The sequence below is a fragment of the Oxyura jamaicensis genome, chromosome 3 (genome assembly GCF_011077185.1).
Source record: "Oxyura jamaicensis isolate SHBP4307 breed ruddy duck chromosome 3, BPBGC_Ojam_1.0, whole genome shotgun sequence".
In the NCBI taxonomy this organism is placed as follows: Eukaryota; Metazoa; Chordata; class Aves; order Anseriformes; family Anatidae; genus Oxyura; species Oxyura jamaicensis.
In genome coordinates this window covers 21,517,825-21,535,372 of record NC_048895.1, presented here as the reverse complement: position 1 = coordinate 21,535,372, position 17,548 = coordinate 21,517,825, and the positions used below count along the sequence as shown (strand labels likewise).

Here is a 17,548-nt window from a genome sequence, read left to right as displayed (position 1 = left end):
ACTAATCCTGTGCAGTGCTTTTGTTTTGGTCACTTTGTAGATGCCTTTGTATCTTTGGAAAGAGTTATGACCATTGTTTCTGGTATAGTACACACTTACTGCACAAGCTTTTACTAAATTACCATTGTGAAACTTGCATCTTGTTAAACAAACATAGATTGAAACAGATTCCGTGCTGTAAAAACAACCGCACGCAAGCCAACTTCTTTGTGCATGTGGGTTATGTATCATTTCCCCTCAGGAATTAACAGCATACCTTGAACTCCACTTTTTAATTTGACTGAAAGAGCGAGCCTTGCATACAGAAGAAGAAGAGAAAAAAAAAAAACAAAAAAAAACACAACACCTCCTGGACTCTAATCTCTTAATCTCCATAAAATGCTTGAATGTTTAGCTTTGATAATATATGAAACAAATCTGGTGGTCCATAACATTTCTGAAGTGCATTCCCCCCCTTTTTTTTTTTTTTGTAGCAAAAAGAAATCAAAGCAGACATAAAATGATGTATGACAGATGGGTTGGTGTTGGTTAAGAGTTAGCCCTCAAGCATGAAGAAATTCCATAGCTCTAACTCTGCCTTCTAATATGCCAGTGGAAAGTCACTTTGGTGGCCTGGTGATGATTCTTTTCCTGATGTAGCATAATTTTCCTGCCAGTGGGGTCACCATGCATTTTGCATACTTATTTATTAATCCTTTTGATGCCAGAAAAGGGATTATCCAGAAGTAACGTCAAGAAATTGAACTCTTTGGCTAACAAGAGGCAGATCTTCTGAAAAATGTGTGATGTCTGCCTCACTCTTGGGATCAGAAACTGGCTGAGATTCAAAATCAGGCAATTGAAATGAGAAGGCAATTTAACAGTCACGGCAATAGCGTAGGTTTAGCGGTCAAAGAAACTGCTTTGCAAAAATACTGCATGCAAGGGAGAAGAAGCTTTCAATTCCGCTTTCTGTGCGTATTTCCAAAGGGAGATAGTTTTAGGGTGCTTTTGGATCCAAAGTGGAACTACCTTCCTTCAGGGTAGCAGGAGAGAGCTAAGCCCTATTTTCAGCAGGCATTTGTAGGTGAGGTGATCTCCAAACATGTTGTAACTACTCTGCTATAATTAGCTCTAGTGGAAGGAGGTTCAGCCTCTGTTTTTTAAGTCTATAAGGTTGAGTTTAGTTGCATTAGTTCTTCAGTTGTTTAGGTTTTAGGTGCAGTGTTTTGATCTTTCTATGGTAGATACCTTATACAACCAGCATGTCCTGGTCATTTAAACATAGGCAAAATGGATGTGTTTTAGAAAAGCTTTTAGCTCTTAAAGTAGATAACAGTTTTTTTTTTTTTTTTTTTTTTTGTATTAAAGTGCTTGTCCCTGATACTTTTCCAGCCTTTGTGATCTTACGCTATGAGTTAAAAATAAATAATAAATTCATAGCAGTGCTGCCTGCTTGAACAGTCTGCTCCAGAAATGCCTGTATGACCTAATCAGAGTAAGAAACAAATAAAATAATAGCACTAAATGGTGTGGGGATTCGATTGGCAGGAAACTGGACCATGGTTAACTCCACTCATGTGTGCTGCAAGCAAGCTGAGCCCCACACCCACGCTATTGGTGTCAGTCTTTAAAGTTTTGTTGGCAAAGCTCTGCCTTTTAGGAGTGGGAAAACAAGTCATACCCACAACAGACACAGTTCTGCTGGCAAAAAGCTCGGTGTAGTTTCTGCCAGTTTAACGAAACCCTTTGGCTTATATTGTTTATTCCATTCAAGGAAGAGGCTTGGCTACCCCTTCCTTGCCCCATGCCTTCTTCTCCAGCCCCGCTGAAGCTGTGTCTCTGCGAGTGGGGTTTGCTGACGGAGTACTGCTGCCGCCTCAGTGCCTTTCAAGTACTGGTAAGCCATTAGAAGGAGCTGCCATCATCTCAGATCTTAATCTGTTTTAGCAGATAAAGAGGAAAATTCTATCAGAGGAGACGGAGATATCATTTGGGTGTAGAAATTGCATGAAAAGAAGAACGCGAGTTGTGTAGGAAGTGCCAGAACCTCTGATGAGTTTCCTTGGGACTTGTCAGTTTTCGTGTACCGACTCCGCTTTCTCCGTGACATGTTTTGCCTGGAGGCAGCAGTAAGCCATCAAAATACAACAGGATATCCTGCCACGCAAGGGCGAAGATCTTAAGGATCCAGGTCTCCCAAGGCTGTGGCTGGCTGATGTAAGCTATTCTCAAGTGGAATCTCCAGTTTTGGAGTGATAGTTTTTTAAAGTTGTTTTTGTTTTGTTTTAAACGAAAAAGTTGCATGTTTTTGCATACCACCAACTGTTCACAGAAGATAACAAATTGCAGCAGCCAGAGCTTCAGATTTATTGCTGTGGTCAATTTCCTGTTATTTTTAATAGGATATGGCCCCTCCACTTTCAAACTACTGAGCTGTATCAAAGAGAGTGGATCGTGTTTCAGACGGCCGTGCCTGTGGGTTTTTGGACACGTGCTCGTGACTGGGCTTCAGGCACCCTGAGCAGGGTTAGAGCTGGTTTAATGCTCTCTTTGTGTTCACAAACATGTGCCAGCTGCTGGGGACGAGGATTTTTAGGAGCTGGTATTTGGTTCACTTTAAAGTAGCTTTGTTTTTTTAAACAAACAACAGCAACAAAAACACCAAAGAAAAAATCCATAAATTTGGGAATTTGCAGCTGGCTGATAGAAGAGAAGAGAGGTTCAGGCTCTTTGCTGTGGCTGGAGTGGTGGGAGGAAATTGGCTGGTGAACTTTTAGCAGGTAAAACTGGGGTTAAACATCATGGTTTTAACAGAGAAATGTGTCTCCGCCCCCTCCGATTAATTTTGTTTGGATACTTTTGACTGTTTTCATTCAAAACTGTTCTGAGTGCTGTGTGTAAAGCAGTCAAAATATCCCCATGTTCTGGTGTGTGATAAAAATAAGGGAATGGCAAACTGAGCCAGGCTGTAACAGAGCCCTGGAGAGAGTTAGGGGAGGGAGTTCAGCTGGTCTGCAATTGCTGTGGTGCTGGTAGGACTTGGAGATGGAGGGGGGTTAGTGCCCTGCACGGGGTCCGGAGTAACGCCCTGAAGTCCTTGTGCATGGCGTGACGCAGTTGCCCTTTGGCAAGCTGAATTCATAATTGTAATTGTTCAGTAGCTATTTGTAGACTTCATAGTAAATTTCCAAACTGCCGTTTACAAAACTCTTTGTTTTGCTTTTCAGTCAGACTTCATTACAGGCCTTTTGTGTCTTGGTGGGCTTGGGTGGTGTCTTTGTCTTCAGACCATCTGTTTAAATTTCAGTAGTAGTAATATGAAATTAATTTTAGGGGTGTATACTTTAATGTTTTCATCTACCAAGGTTCTTAAACCCCAAGTCACACAGAACAGTACGTGCCTCTAGGATCAATATTGCAGAAAGCTTAAGGCCATGGGTACACGTTTCTTGGGATTTAGCGTTAGCAAATGATCAGTTTTAGCAATAAATTTTCAGTGTCCATCCTTAAAAAGTCATGAGCCGTGTCGTAGTTTTGACACCTTGATAGTGTAACTATTTTCCCTTTCTCTGTCCTTCTGGATAAGATTCTTATGTCTTCTATTAATGATGTTGTTAGGAAATAAAAGCAAGTTTTTCAGATCATTTTAAGACTGCTGATTGGTTTCTCATGATAAATAGTTGTGACTGGTATGATCCTCTGGGGAGTTCCTGTGTGTGAGAGGTGGGTAAGCAAAATAAAGGTATTTTTCAAGCCCAGATGACTTGAAAAGTTTATATAGGATTCAGGATGTCTTGAGGACTGGTAAACCTTTGTCTGCTGATTCTGGACAAGTTTTTGGAAATGCATGACAGGTTTCAATTCTGAAGGTGAGAGCGCAATTTTCAAGGATCTAATTAATAGTGCATTTAAAGAACGAAATAGTGTTTTATAAATTGCATAATACTACCTGAAGGTATATCTGAATTATAAAGTTTGTTCCTAATTGAAACTCAGTTGCTGATTAGGCAGTTGGTAATTCTGATGAGCTGTGTTCTGTTGACGGAATTTTGCTGATACTGGGGAGGGAACTTCTACCAAGGAGAGCTACCAGCTGTTTAAGGTCAATGGAAGGGCCTTTTTGTGCCTCGGTTTTGGCACCAGTTTTCCGGCACTGATACTCCATTTGTAAGTAGAGTCTGGTCTTCAGCTTCAGAGTCCATAACGTAAAGATTTTTATCCATTTTCTCTTTTTGGTATTTGCCTTTGTTTACTGGGAGCTCTTCATACAGAAGCCATGTGTGCTCAAGTGAATATAAATATTTTCCTGTAAAGGTTAAGATGTCTTTATGATGTTGCCTGAAACTAAAGTTGAAGATAAACTTTACATTTTAAGCATGTGTAACTTGTTTTTACAGTTACAGTGGGAAAGAATTTATGCTTAGCATCCAAGCAGTGCATCTCCAAAGGTTTTTTGTAGTTTTATGTCAACGGAAAATGCATTCTCTTAATTTTTATTTTTATTTTTTAAGGGAAAGAAAAGGCTACTTTTTAATTTGAGAAAAATCTTTGGTAGTAATGGTGAAATGTGTTCTCTTTCAGTGCTGTTTGTTGTTCTTGTCCTAAAGAAGGACCTTTCACAGAAATTTAAGTTTCGTATGCTTTAAGGCAAGAAAACATGGTAGTGCTGCTGTGACTGTGCTTTCTCTGTCAAATTGTTCAGGTCTCTGTGCTGGTGTCTCCCAGCTGATCAGGAAGCAGATCTACGTGAAAACTTTGCTGGGAGATGAACTGAGTGAGAGAAGTGATCCCAGAGGTGTAGCAGCAGGGATGCACTTGGAGGCACAAGGAATTGGAGATAGGAGTGATGGGCCAGGTAAGGGCAGCATGGGCTGCTCTGCCAGCAGAGGTGTCTTATGCTGCCTTGAAGTGTAGCAAAAGTACATCGAGGTGTTCAGCATCTTCTTTTAAGAGGGAAGGCATATTCTTTCCTTTGCTTGATCAGTAGGTTCACTTAACAGTTTAAGTAAACCAGAGTTCTTGTATCTGACTTAGCTACATCTTACATACGTACAGCTACTAGTTTCTTCTCCTATAGCAATTTCATGAAGGATTTGCACTAAACTTATTTTCCGTTTTAGTTAACAGTAGGGTGTCTCATGTTTCGTGGAGAAATTGCTTCCTCAAGCAAATCTGTTGGCTGCTTACGGTGCTCCAAACCATCTACATTTTTATCCAGATACTTGTTTTGACTTTGTTTTCTTAGAAAAGATTCAGCTGTCACTCAGACTTTTTTTTTCAGTCTGTATTTTCCTTGGGATATTCATAGTGCATTTCATATACTGGATTTTGTTCCTTTTTGGTTGCAAGAATAATACCTGATGAAGGTGTCTGCAGTAAAACTGTCTAGAAGCTCTCTGCTTCAGACTCTAGATAGGAAAATCTCCCAGCTAAGTTTATGAAGACTATTGGCCAAATTCTTTAGGCCAAAACCACAATGACTTCAGAGAAAAGTTGTGTATAAGTTACATGCAGACGTTATAGTTCCTTCCGTGGAGTCATAGTAATGCCAGTCCCTGTGCTTGCTAACACTGCATGGGGCTTGAAAATGACTGCAGAGATTCTAACGGTGTTATCCTTCTCAAAGATTTTCCCTTTTTAAAAATTGAGCTTATCAAGCTGGCAATAAGCTGTGATGACTTTGTAGTCAGGCCATTTCAGATGCAGAGCTTACAGAAGCGTTGCGTTGTTTCCCTCATGGGAACTTGCCCAACTCAGTCCTTACCTCCTGCACACATCATGCACTGTCATAGTTCCTTTCAGTATGACTTGTAATAACAATTTGTTTCTTGCCATCTTCCCCACCCCCCATTGCGGCAGGAGAACTGTTTGTCTTTCTAAATTTAGATATCCATGGATACATATAATATTTTCCTGTTTCAACTTGGCAGTTTAAATTGCGTATGGAAAAGAAAAGTGCATTCCACTACTGGAAGTCTGCAAGCAGTATTCTTCGTTTACAGGAGAATAAAATGTTACAGGGACTATCTTACTCTTCCTTCTGTAGAATGAAACCAATACTTAAAAAAGCAGGTTTATACTAATGTCTTCAGCCAGACTCTTCCTCTCTCTTCATTTTGCGGTGTACAAGGTACCACCCTGTAAAGAGGAGATAAGTGATACAGGGGATGCTACAAGGGCATGTAACTTTAATACCGCTTGAGATTTGTTTATTGTTTTTCCTGTCTTGTTTTTCTAGCTGAAAGAACATGTTCAAACTTTCTCAAGTCTGTGGAGCATTTTTGTACACACGTAATGTAGGTGTTCTTGTCTGGACGTCTCCCTTCAGTTCGCAAGATCCCAGACAATCTTGTCTAATTTCTTAAGGCCCCACTAGTAGCTATGACCATTGAAAATACTGTAGTGGTGTGAAGTCATGTTATTGCTTTTTTGGCTATAAAAATAGTTCTTTGTTTTCTAGAATACCTATGATGTGTAAAAACTGAAGGAAAAAACAGGTGAGAGATCACCAGGCTATTTGGTGTCTGTTGTGGCTGGCAGCCATCATTCTCACCGCTGAGGTACCCGAGGAACAGAAAAGAACCTGCGGGAGTTGATAGCAGCAATATGCTAATGTCAAGTTATTGTCATGGAGTGGCATAATTGTGCTCTTGGTCTCTGAATAATCGTCCACATAAGTGGATTAGCCTGACCCTTGAAAATGGGTAATGAGTTGTTATTTTGGACCTCTGTACTGAAGGAGCTAGAAGATAAATTAGGTTGAGGAGGTTTCTAGCTTTGTTTTCATATTGGTTATGCAAGTCCCAGATTGTGGGGAATTTTCTTGTTTGTTTAGTAGACAAATTAGATGAATCGGGGCTTCTTTTTACTTGCCCTCTATAAGAAAGGGGGGAAAAAAGTAGATGAGTGGAGGGAAAAAAGTGCAGCCTGAATACGCAACAGAGTTAAGGAGAAGAATCTGGTCTTCTAAATTAAGTAAATTACATGGGATTCATTCTACCCGCTGATTACTTCTTAAAAATACTTTTGAAACTTGTACAAATTGGCCATTTGGAAAGTTTTTTGCCCTTTCCTATCTGCACTGAGGAAAAACTTTTCTCTACATTCTCTGGTTATTTTTGGCAACCATATTGTTTTCTCCCTACTCTTTCTCTACTTTATGCCAAAGTGGTGGGCTTTTTTTTTCCTGCTTTAGCAAGCAAATACCTGCCGTAATTCAAAAAGTTTGTTTTTCTTCCTGTAAAGCTGAATACTTTCATACCTCATGATGAGGAGAGGTGCTGTGTGGGTCTTACTAGCAGGCAAAATAATATTTAGCCGTATGGCCTGAAGAAGGATCATGCAGTGTGAACTTGGTCTTGTGGCTGTCTTTATTTTCATTTGTGAAACCATGGTAAAAGATTTGTGCTGCCCTTGTCACTGTCAGAATGTGTATCTGCCAGGGTGTACATCCTACCACCACTTCGGGATTGCTTTACTTGAGTGTTCAGAGCTAGTAACGAAGGATTGTGAAACTTGCCTGTTGTAAGTAGCTAGTGTATGGATGCTGTCTTCCAAGCTGGCATACGCTTGCTCTAGGAAGGACTTGAGATACCTGTCTCTCCTAAGAGTTGAACTGCTGAAGAGCTGTTTATGGCGTAGCTGAATTACAACTTCAAACAGCAGCGAACAGCTCATGTTGTGTCCTGCAGCAGCTGATTGTTCAGGTGGGATTAAGTGGTTAGAAAGAAGAATGCATCCTTGCCTAGTACGGTGTTTAATGGCCCCCAGAAACACTTCGTTTGCAGATTAAGAATTTTTGATTTCCTCTGTCAGAACACGTGATGGAGTAGGAGGATCAACGCAAGAAACAGGGTTCTTGTACTGTCTTTTAGGTTTTATTTTTGTGACCTTTTGGGATTCTGTCTCAATCCTCTGTGTTTTTGTTTGTTTGTTTTGTCATTGTCATTTTTTTAACCTGTTAACTTTTCTTCAAATCTCTCATTTTTTCCCTCCCTACTTCTTGATGGAGTCATGATTTTTTTAATAAACTTGAATATTTTGCAGTATTCTCCAACTGAATTCTAGGCTTCGTGATTTTAATAGATTTATGTTATTTTTGGCATAAGCTGTATTATTAAGGGCCAGGTATATTTTACTCTGACAAGTTTATATATCAAAACCTAAATCAAAACAAAAGACTGAAGGAATGCAGCAGCTTGGCAACCATTGAGTACATACCCCCAAAGCAATGAAAACTGCTGTTATGGTATCCTGTAGTACTGTGATAGTATTACATCAAATCTTCTTGGTTTGGGGCTGAGAAACACCAGGCTAGTTCGTGTTCGTTGTTTTTAGAAACTTTATAAAAATAGACGGGTAATAATAATAACAATAAATTCATTATTCTTACAAGGATATCCTGAATTTGACATGCCTGTATTTGACTTTGAACTTGAGTCTGACTTAGAAATGGAGGTTGTTTTGGAGATAGCCCTTCAGAAGGATTCTCCTATTTATGCTGAGTGAATGCCTGTGTTATTTTTAGGCACTGAGAATACTTTTGGGCTGACTGTCCTGTGTTCAGCAGCGTGGGGGGTGGCTGGGGAAGATACAAGCTGTGCTTTCTTTCATGAGGGTAGAATCGTAGACTCATAGAATCGCTTGTGTCAGAAGGGACCCTAGAGATCATGTAGCTCTAGTCTGAGTACTTTGGACTCTTCCCAGTGATCCTATTCCCCCTGAAAAGGAGTCAGAGCTGAGCCTCTCACATCTCCTACAACCCTGTGGGCTAAGGGGCTGGGCCATGCCTGGCTGTGGCCTGGCTGCCTTTAACAGAAAGGGAGCATGATGGCACTGTCCTGGTGGGCCTGGGCTCCCTCACAAGGCGCAGTAAAGAACGGCAGTGCTGCTTCTTCATAGTGGCTGCTATGTGGTGGACTTGACTTCTCGTCCACCCTTCCTCTCCCCCGCCCCTAAGTAGATCCAGTGTGAACTTGGAGCACTGAGGGCCTTGAGTCAGATTTCGTATTTTCATTGCAGTTGGTCAGTGTCAAGTGGGAAGAGCAGAGCTGGAGCTGTCTCTGAGCTGAATCACACTGCGTGGGGATTGCCAATGATTTGCAGGAGTTTCTCTGCATGTTCTTGGTAGCGGTTCCTTGCTCTGCATGGTCTTGGTAGCGGCTTTATCTGTCACTTCACCCCTGGCATCAGCTTGCTAAATAATTGCCCCTTGGCCCTTTGGTCCTTAGTAACTCTTTCAAAAGCACAGCTAATCATTTGATAAAAATAAAACTAAGTTTAAGGAGGGGGGAGGGGGGAACAGACCACTTACTTCTTGGCAAATTGATCTCAGAGCCTTGTCACAGCAAACAGAAATGATAAACTTCAGCAGTCATCAAAAGCACGGGTGGAATCTCAGCTCACAGACACGTGGTGGGGAGCACTTCTGTCTCCCTTTCCAACCACGGTAAGCTGCAGAGGAATGTGAGTGTCAGGCTTCAAGTGAAAGAAATGAGATGCTTCCAGCTTGCTAACCACAGACAGAATTACAGGAAGGGCCATATCACATGGGCCTTCTTTGCTTGTTTTGGTTATCTTCCTTGTTTCTTTTCTTGCTTCTCGTGGAGCTCCAGTTAATACCCAGTGTAAATGACAGGGATACCTTTGTCTCTGTAAGCTTCTACAAGCCTGAGAACAGGATAAGTACAGAGAGCTTGTTAAACCACTTTTTCTTCATCTCCACCTTCTTCTTATGACTGGTACTTAGTTATAAGAAAATAAAATTGTGTACTAATATGGTATTTTTCTTTGCTTGCGTTCAGTAGCACTTCGAAGACCACTACAATGTATCAAAGACCTGTTTGTGCAACTGTGATACGCATGTACAACAATTACTTGTGTTCATGGAGAATATGTTCAGACTTTGGGGAAGTTGTGTGTGTTTGTTTGTTTGCCTTTTTTTTTTTCCTGTGCAAATTCCTTTCATAAATTGTGCAGCTTAAATTTGGAGTAACTTCCCTATTTTTCATATGAGAGCTGAAAGGCTAACTTCTGCTTTAAATCTGGATTGCTTGAAAAGAGCAGTAAAATGAGGTGATGTTAGATGTTAATTTTTGCGTCCCTCTCCACTTTTATATAAAAAGTCTATTTTGTGAGCTCAGGAAGGTCACGAATTTACAAGTCAGTTTTGGCCCTATCTTGCTCCAGTCATATGTTAGAATGCTAATTCAAAAATGGATTAACCAGAGCAAGGAATAAAGCTGTTTCACTTTAAAGAAGAATTTCTTTTCAACTCATGACCCAGTAAAAGTTTCTGCTAAACATTTTTCCCCTCAGAACTGTTCCAAAGCAACTACCTTCTTCAATAGGGTCAGTTAATAAGAATTAGGCTTTAATCTCATTAAGGGCTGATAACTTTATTTTGAATCATATTTGAGGTTATCATCATATGCAAAGGGCAAATAGGCCCAGACAGACTTATGGGGAAGGGTGGTAAAGCATTTATTGAAGCAGTATTATAAAATATGAGAAAGGATGACATGCCACAGATTTTAGAACTTCAGTGGTTTTGTATATCAGGCTGCAACTTGGATTTTATCCTTCAAAAATAATAATAATAAAACAATTTTACTAGCCTTCTGTGCAAAGCTGTTTTTGTTAATTAGAATAAACGATGAATAATATGTCACATGAAATAAACGAAACTTATCTATTATAATACTTATATAACTGAAAAAGAATATTACATTTTTTTTACGAGGAAACAATATGGGATTACAGTTTATACAATTCCTTCTGCTGTAAATGCAGGTAGCAGTGCTTACTGAAATGCTGTGGAAGTAAATTTGTAACCTTTCTGCCAAGGTCCATGGAAAGCTGTTGCAAAATGTATTAGTGCTGAAGGGTTCATGTTGATGGGCCTGTGTGGTACTTGAAATATACGAGTTTCCCTGTTTAAAATTGTTAGGAAAAAAGCACAGAATCTGTTAGTAATAATTTGGTTCCTATGTGCCATCCAACTCTGTGGTACCCAGGTAATTTTTTTCAAATACAGTTTATCAATGTGATGCGCAGAGGAGATGAAGGAAAACCATAGAGGGCTGCTCACAGAGAGAGGTCCCTTTGAAGCCTTGTAATTCTGAGATGCTGGTCAGAGAAGTCAGCCGCTTCAAAGAAAGGCCCCATTTTGGCCATAAATCTTACTCGTAAGTATTTTGACTGTTTTAGGCCAGTGTTTAAGCCCACACAGTGGGCACTAGAAAATAATCCTTTAATACAGAAAGAAAAGTACAATTAGCTCATATCCGGCAGCTATTCTGTATTTCAGATGAGGTGTTTTTCTGTTTTGCTGTTGAAACAAATGCAGTTATTCATAGGCCCTGGCTGTGTGATTTACATCAGGGCCTATATTCAGCAAAGATAACAGATTTACTATCTTCATGCATGTTCCCACAATATAATACTCCTTTGATAGAACTTGAAGGCAATTTTTCAGCATTTTGTAGCAGTGATTTTTTTTAATACATCGAGTAGCGGAGATGCTTTTTTCCATGCAAGTTCAAAAGTTCATGTTGTGATCTGACATCAAATACCTCCTTATGTAGCTAAATGTGCCCACTTGTGGGTTAGGATGTGCAATGTGTGTGATATATATATTTAATATTATTATGATCCCTCTCTTCCCTTTCCTCCTTCTGCCCCCCATCAGATCTGACTTTCATTGTTTACCTGCAGCCACACTTCTCCCCTCGCATCATTCCGGTTCATTACCTAATATGTGAATGGGATTCGTTGAGCCTCTCCCAGGAAGTAGACCATTGCTATGAACTTCAAGGAACTGGAAAAAGCTTTATTCTTACTGTAAGCCTGCAGGTATGGGTCTTGCTTCACTTGATGTCAGAGCCTGCTTACTGGCATCAGTGAGGAGAGCACTGGGTCTCAGTCCTTGAAGGAAGAGGGCAGGTTTGTGGTTTGGAGGGGCCACTGTGCTGTTTACGTTTGATTCGTTTCATGTTGAATGTTTCTTGCTGATCTTAACCCTCTTCCCCAGTTGTACATAATATTCTTCAGGTTCAAAATGGGTTCAAAATGGGTTTTTAAGAAAATACGTCTTTCCTGGTAGGGCAAAGAGCCTGCTATGTTGTGATTTTGATATATTAATTAGGCATCTTTTTTGACTTTTGTGTTCTTTAAAGTTACATGTAGTCTGAAGCATATTGGAAATCTCTAATTCTGACCCAGGCTTTCCCAACTTCCTTTCATCTGAAAGACTTCGTAACCTTCCAAGTATATATATGTTAAAGGAAACAAAGGAGAATGGGAGCTATACTGTCATGACTACTGCCTTTATTCTGCTTGAGTGTAATTTTTTAGAAACTCTTCTGTGTAAATCAGAAGAAATGAAAGGGAGGAGTAGAAATATCACACCTCAATGTGTATGCATAGGACCATATATTAATCTTATTTCAATTCAGGCCGTGACCTGAAAAAGAGGGAGAGGGGGGGTCGATAAGGTGCTGGGTTCAGAGAGTGGAGAACATGTGTATTCAGGGGCTGCCACTTGGTGCCTGCATTTCAGTCCTGGTACTGGGAGCAGAGAGCCCTGAGCTAATCCCACAGCATGAGATGCTGGGGACTGCAGTGCAGAGAGGCACGTGCTGGCAGCACTTGAAGCCTGCCTGGGTCTGGAGCCAGCCCCGTTGCATTCAGGAGTGCTGAGCTAGAGGTAAGGCCACATCCTGCAGGGCCTCAGCAGAGTGCAGCGCTGTGTGAGTGCAGCCAGACAGGTGCTGGGCGCGTCTGGATCACGGAACCCTCGTGGGCTCACAGGTGTTGTGGCTCTTCTGCCGCCTTAGCCTTGAAGCGCTCTGCTGTGGTCCCCTAGCAAAATTCTGGTACAGAAATGAGATAGAAGCCAGCTCTTGAAAGTAGCTATTTTTTGTCTAGCAGTCGTCAAAGCAGGATAGGTGATGTCTGAAGTTTTTTTTTTTTTTTTTTTTTTTGCCTTAATATTTCTAACAAACTTTTTATTACATTGTTTGAAATTATAGAACTGACACCAGTGCGTACTACTGTACATTTAATTAGTGTGAATGTATGAGTGTGTACAACTTCACTCCACACCCGATTCAGTTACTTACCTCTACTGGAATTACCACTTCTGCTCTTTGTGTTATCATGTATTTAGAATTTTTATTTGCGGTTTTACTTATGTCTTTGTAACGTGAAAGAATAATGAAAACACTAAGAAAATTTCCTGTTTTTTTACTAGGCATATCCTTTGCTGTTTTTATGTTTTTGCATGCCTATCAATCACATTTAGCAGGAAATGTAATCTCTTATAATCACTGTAGCTTTAGTCAGCCTGAAAGAGTTGAAACCCGTCATAAAGGTGACTATGTGAAAGAAAAAATGGATGGTGCCTGTAAATGTTGCTAGTGAACGTAATTGGTGGAGTAAAATACAAACAAAAAGTGAATAATCTAGACAAATCTTCTGAGAAGTTTTAAGTCAGTTGAAAACAATTTATTCTAAATAGTTGAATTTGCTAGCAACTGCTAGCTTTTCCTGATCTTTGAACCCCCAAGTCCTTCCCTGCAGGGCTGCTCTCAGAGTTCTTCTCCCAGTCTGTGCTCATGTCTGGGATTGCCCTGCCCCAGGTGGAGCACTGTGCACTTGGCCTAGTTGAACCTCATTATGCTCACATGGGCCTACTTCTCAAGCCTGTCCAGATCCTTTGGATGGCATCCCTTCCTTCTGTTTTATCGACAGCACCACTCAGCTTGGTGTCATCTGCAAACTTGTTGAGGGTGCGCTCAATCCCACTGTCTATGTCATTGATAAAGATACTGAATATCACCAGTCCCAGGACAGAGCCCTGAGGGACACCACTCGTCACCGGCCTCCACATGGACATAGAGCCATTGACCACCACTGTCTGGGTACAACCTTCAAGCCAACTCCTTACCCACTGAATGGTCTAACCATCAAATCCATCTCTCTCCAATTTGGATATCAGGATGTCACGTGGGACCGCGTCAAAGGCCTTGCAGAAGTCAGTTGGTCTTCCCTTGTCAACTGATGCAGTCACTCCATCATAGGAAGCCACCAGGTTGGTCAGGCACAATTTGCCCTTGGCGAAGCCATGCTGGCTGTCTCAGATCACCTCCTTGTCTTGCATGTGCCTCAACATTGCTTCCAAGAGAATCTTTTCCATGATCTTGCCAGGCACAGAGGAGAGGCTCACTTCTCTGTAGTTCCCTGGGTCCTCCTTTCTCCTTCCTTAAAAATAGGAGTGTTCCATCCAGACTTCATAGTCTTGACTATATTCTTACAGGCATTCAGTTCCAGAATAAGTTGCTTTGTTTTAGAAAAAATGAAAAATAAAAATAGGTGCATTTTGAGTCAACTTGCCATTCCAGGTAAAGTAAGTTTGATTCTAGCACAGTGCTGCCATACAGGGAAGGGTGGCCATCTAGTGTGGCTGTTTCCCTGCCTACTGGCACCTGAAGCTTTCCTTGGGCTGTGATTTCACAAACTGCCTGGCTGATCTTGCTCTTGTTCTTCCTTCTCTGAGCACTGTGGTGCTGCTCTCTTCCCTGTGCCAGGTGGGCTGCTCATGGTGGACTCAGCCAAGAGAAGCCGAATACGATCCTATTCTTTTAGCAAGCTGGGAAGTTGAAGTGGCATGACCAGGAGGAGGTCCCAGCAGACTTCCAGAGCTGGCAGCACACCAGCTGTGGCTGTTTGCTCTGAAATTAGGGAGGGGAAAAAAAAAAAAAAGAGCAGCACTTTCCTCCCTCCCATTCCTGGCAGTGGTGAGCTCTTAGGTGAGACTCCCTCCAGTACAAAACTGCAGCCTTGGACAGGTGCCATCGAGGCACCAATCATTCCTGGCTGCTTCTAATTTGAGGTCTTGCAACAGCATAGGTGAGGTGCGAGAAGGTTGTGAGCGGTTAACTGCTGTACCCTGCGGAGCTGCACCCTGCTGCCGCAGAGCTCCGCTGCGGAGCTGCGGCAAGCGCCTGGCACGGGCAGCCGGGCGGCGATCCCTACTGGGGAGGGAAAGCTGCTGGGACTGGTGGTGTGTGCATGCCTTGGACTTTTTTTCTCTGTTTAATGCAGCACAAAGTTCTGCTAGGTGTCCCTGTGAGTGGGAAAAGCTCCAGCTTTGTTACTGATGTTCCTATGGGTTAAGGCTGACTGCAGTGGCAACCGTGTGCCATTCAGATACTTCAGGCAGATCAGCTCCTGTCTTGACTGCGTGCAGTAACTCAGAGTCCTTCATCAAGAGCTGCATTAGAAAGACCTGTTGACAGCAGTCTGGAGCAATGAGCGAGGAAGTAATGGGCAAGGTGCTAGTGTGTGGTTTGGTAAGCTCTCACCACTTTTGTGGTAGGCACTGTTGGACACTGACTTAGTGCCCTCCTCAAAAATACTTGGTACTTGTGCACCTCGACACAAAAGAGTAATTATGTGCCTGCCTGCTGGGCATTGATGTCCCCAGAGAGCTGCTCTGTGGGTGCATAAGAAAGGTGTTATTACACCAAAAGAGTTGGTATAGAAGGGGGGCAGGATGGAATAACAAAGAATACATCTAATAACATTTATGATGGTATTTCAATAAAAGAAAAGAAAAAAAGGGTGGAATTTTGACTAGTCAAAACTGGAATTACTCTTTTAACTTGAACAAGAGTTTAGCTGCTCAAGACAGCATATTTGGACTATGGAAAGTAGAATCTGACCCAAAGGGGATACAGTAGAAGTATATGACAACTTAGATATTAAAAAAAAAAATAAAAAAAATCTGGTACAGTAAAGATGGATCTGATGGAAAACTGGGAAGGGAAGCCTGTGATGAAGTTGCAGAAGTAGAAATGCCGAGAAGATCTTTTGTCACTGTGTATTGATACCTGGTGATGCATGGTGATATTAACAGCAGCTGTTGTCTTCTGCTTTGAATGTCCTAAGCATTCCTTGGCCTCTCTTCATGCACACAAGCAGGGGATCGCTCGATGCTTAGAGACTTTCAAAGTTTTTGGTAAGATAAGGTATTGATGCAGATACTTAAAAAAGGAAGGGAGGAAAAAAAAGAAATGATAGTGTAATTTGACTCTTTTCTAGAATGTAAAGGTGAAATGTTATCAGTTTTACTACTTAGATTATGGTAATACTTAAATCTCCCCAAGAATTTTTAAAGATTTAAATGCCTGGGGATGAGGTCCCTGTTTTGCCAGGAACTGTATGAATGAGTAGCTGAAAACCGTGGGTCTTCAGCAGAAGGCTTACATTATGTAAGGGTGGAAAACCCCTTCCATCAGTCCATGGGTGAATTTGATTCCTGAGGGTTTCTTAGGCTGTGTGGGAATGTCACCCGTAACCACGTAGGATACAGACTCCTTGATAGCTACAAAAATACTCCGTGCACGTTTTACCTGTGTGCTACCCTCCTCGCGAAAACAACCAAGTGAGAGGAGGCTGTTTCACAGGGAGAGGCTTCCTCCCTTGGAGAGAACTCGGTGAGGAGATGGATTGTGCCACGTCCCGACTCCCATACGCTGTTATTTTTATTCTTCCCTAAAACCGTAGGCTCGCACCCTCCTTGCAGCGCACACCAAGCCCTGCGGTTTCGCGCCCAGCCCAGGGTTACATAGCTGCGTGAGGTGTGCTGCTGCTCCTGCAGTGCCAGGAATGCTGGAAGGGGGCCAGGCGCTGTTGGTAAATACAGGCTGCAGTTTGACAGTAATTGCTTTCTTCCTGGAGTTTCAGAAATTACATGCAAAAGCCAATGAAGTGAGAGAAAGCATTCTGTTTTAAGTGTGTTTCGTATCAGATGCTGTTCTTGTTATTTTCACTCCTTTGAATGTAGTACAGTAGTAGTATATACGAAGTCTGTAATAGAGGAGAAAGTCACATGCTTGGAAGTGTCCTGCAAGTTATCCTGGCCTTAATTATTTATAAGTCTCTCTGCTCCCCTGGTCTTTAAATAAATTTAAGGAAGAGAACGAATGCTTTGCAACTGGAGCAGTGAACACAGTGCCCTTCATCACACAAAGGGGCTTCTGCCATATGACCCCTCCCTCGTGAAACATTGAGCAGCTTCCCTTTGTCCCATCAGTCTGCCTTTTAAAAACTAGTAGTAAGAAACTTCAGCCAGCCCCAGCTGCCTTTAGGTGAGCAAAGGATTTTTTTTTTTTTTTGTACTTCTGGTTTCTTTCTTTCATTTTTAGGTTTGGAGAAAGTGTAAAATTCAGTTATTTGCTTTTTGTGTACTGATGGTTTGGCCTGATTTCATTGTAATGTCTTCTAACATGGGAAAAAAAAAAAACTTTGAAGACTTTAATCTTCTCTATGTTCCACAGCCATTAACTTTATCCATAGTTTTTTTAAGTAAACAGCATAGGAAATAGGATTTCAATGTCTATGATAGTAAATGGGTTGGCTCATTGTTCAGTTTTTCCTTGGTTTGCGGAAACAAGAGGATATTAGTATTTACCAAGAACCAGCTAAGATATGGTACCTCTTCGTCTTTGTGCTGAAGAAACTGCATTTAGGATAGGTGCTTCTTAGAAAGGATGTTTTGATT

The 17,548-nt window shown here is 41.5% G+C and overlaps 1 protein-coding gene across 2 annotated transcripts in view; it reads left to right on the top strand.

Annotated features, from left to right (window-relative positions):
- Positions 1-17,548, top strand: part of PTPN14 (protein tyrosine phosphatase non-receptor type 14) — a 108,793-nt gene that overhangs the window by 19,631 nt on the left and 71,614 nt on the right. The window contains exon 1 of one of the 2 annotated variants that reach the window (XM_035320162.1): positions 1,774-1,879. The exons of the other annotated variant lie outside the window; for it this stretch is intronic. The gene's annotated coding sequence lies outside the window, so the exon portion shown is untranslated. Of the gene's footprint in view, positions 1-1,773; positions 1,880-17,548 lie in introns of those variants that run through there. 2 annotated transcript variants of the gene reach the window in all.